Source organism: Centruroides sculpturatus, unplaced genomic scaffold (genome assembly GCF_000671375.1).
Source record: "Centruroides sculpturatus isolate CEXI.00-Female unplaced genomic scaffold, Cexi_2.0 scaffold316, whole genome shotgun sequence".
Classification (NCBI taxonomy): domain Eukaryota; kingdom Metazoa; phylum Arthropoda; class Arachnida; order Scorpiones; family Buthidae; genus Centruroides; species Centruroides sculpturatus.
The window spans coordinates 53,842-56,792 of record NW_019384641.1 but is presented as its reverse complement, the minus strand read 5'-3'; positions in this window follow the sequence as shown (position 1 = coordinate 56,792).

Here is a 2,951-nt window from a genome sequence, read left to right as displayed (position 1 = left end):
GCGCCAACTATTACATTTCATTTAAAAATTTTTATACTTTTAATTGTTATAAAATGGCAAAAACCTAATTTTCGGGGTAGGGACGGGTTTTATATAAAATTGTAAACGCTAATAACCAGTGGAATCGTCATTAAGTCCGTCCCCACTGGAGATACGACACACGATCCACCTTTTATCTCACCACTCCTCGACCTTTAAGCACGAAAAATTTATAGTATCGATCCTCGTAATACGCAAACTTCCCCGCAAAATTCCAGAAAATGTCGACAAAAAGTACGGGAGTTATTAAGCTTCAAACGGGGGTGAACAAAATAGTGCTACGCGCATCCATACAACATTTAAATTTCGTTTTGTTTTTGTATTTCTAGACGTTTCGAGGTCCCCCGGTTTAAGAGTGCAAAAATCTTCGGGGGATCATTTTTTGACCCATCGCCATACTTTCCCTATTATATATAACGGGAAANTACACTTTATAAAACTACATTACAAAAAATATCCAGCAACTTTCCCGGCAAGATTTACAACCACGTGTGTGGCGCCAACTATTACATTTCATTTAAAAATTTTTATACTTTTAATTGTTATAAAAAGGCAAAAAGCTTAATTTCGAAGGTAGGTATGAATTTTATAAAAAATTGTAAATGCTAACAACGAGTAAAATCGTCATTAAGTCCGACTCTATTCGAGATACCACACACGATCACCCATTATCTCCTCACCTCGTCGACTTTTAACCACCAAAATTTAATAGCCCACAATACACAAACCTCCCTGCAAAATTTCAGAAATTTTCGTTAAAAACGCACAGGAGTTATTAAAGCTGGTTTTTATGATTTGTGGCATTAATCGATCTTGAAACAATTAATTGCTTACTTATTAGCTCATAAAGGGATGCCTGGTTCAACTCAACGTGATCATCTTGTCAACTGCACTGATAAACTAGAAAATGAAACTTTCAGCTACTCAGTAGGTGCAGCTACGTTTGCTTACGTTTTCAAATTTTCCATACTTTCATAAAATAAATTATTAGAATTACATTGTATTATATGTAAATTTTATATTAATTACAATCAATCATTATATTTCTATCTTTTATCCATATTAGAAATTGATTTCAGCCATTAAGTGTTGTATGAAGTGGTAACGATCTAATTTTCTAATTGTTTTATTACAGTTCTTTAACCACACTCTGTAAGAAAGAGAATTTGTCTGTGGTAAGAATTGACTCGAGAGCAACGTCACGCGAGATGTCACTTCAGTTAATTCAATCAGCACCTTTCTTAATGACGTCAGCACTTATTAATACCCAAGTCGATTCTTTACAGACTATAATTGCAATATAGAACATGTGTAAAGATTTTAATAAATAATAATTTACATGGCGTGCTGATGTAAAGGAACCTTTCTTTATGTTTAAGAAATACAACGATCTGTTGATTTACTTGTAAATATTTTAAAATAAATACGGCTAATGACAATAATTCTATTCTATTATTATTATTGTTTATTCATTTATTTACTACACTGTGACCATAAGCCTTTTTCAAGTGACTAAACAAAATACAAGAAAAAATAAAATAAAACAAAACAATGAACATACAAAATTAAACGTCTTTTAAGCTTTTGATAGAATCTTTAAATTGTATTATTCTTTTAGAGCGTTCCAATTATATATCATTTGATAAATCGACGTGGTTCGGCCGAAACAGTGTTGATATTAGAGGGTATTTTTCCATCTGTAGTCGTATTTAGAAGGTCGGTAGAATTATTTTTAGCAGGGTACTAATAGAAGATTCTTTCTTTTATAGTTTAATTCATTTAAAACTACCTAGATGATGTTTTCTATATAATACACGTACAGTACTTTGTCGATGTTATCCTGGTTGTAATATAAAATGGCTGTAGAATTATAAGGTAGTTTATATAATGCTCTGATGACATTGTTTAGTGTGTCTTGTGGTTCAAAACGAAGTCTGAAGCTATACAATACTACTGTGTATCTTAATTTAGGTTCCATACCTAAATATTTTATTCTATTCACCCTTTCGATATTTATGTTATTACAGTACTTGTATTTGATCCAAATTTACTATTTTATTTCTATTTACCAGGCAGATATATTTTGTTTTGTTCTCGTTTATACTTAAGTAATAGTTTTCCATACAGATACTTAGTTTGGCTAACATTTTTTGATTGCTTGGGATTCCGATCTGCATAGGTTATTACGATGTCATTCGCATACATTATTATGATATTTATAGGAGTAATCTTTAATATGTCGTATATGTAAATGTTAAAAAGTAAAGGGCTTGATATGGATCCTTGTGGAATTCCTTTTAGTTTGGAAGGATTTAGTTATTGAGTTATTTACCTTGTTAACAGTTATTACTATCAGATGTATATAACATATATATTCCTTAGTAAATGTTAAGGTTAATATTTTGTTTATATACATAACTATACCACCATGTTGGTTGCGTTGTCTTTCAATTTTTTCGGCACAAAAGTTTTTTATTTTAAGCGGAAGGTGGGTTACATAGTCCATGTTTTGCTGAATGCTAATATGCCACAGTTACATTAGTAGCTGGAAATAATATGATTGATTTCTAGATATTTATTATTTAGGCATTAGAGAAAAAGTTTGCTACAAATTCTAGCGTACAAGTACTTAAAATCTTCCCATTTTTAAAAACTAGAGATATATATATATATATAAAATTCTAAAATACTGTGGAAGATAGCCGTTTATGTAAATTCTATGTTCTTAAATAGTGCCACATGCATTGATAGTGATTTTAAGTTTACTCTCTTTAATCTTGTTAAAAAGTTTTTTGCTTTAATAACACTTTATTCTACAGATTTTAATTCTTCGTGTGTACACTTTAGTTCAAATTTTATGATGGAATTTTCTGTTTTAATTCTGAAATTTCATCTTATGGCTTCTCTCAAGG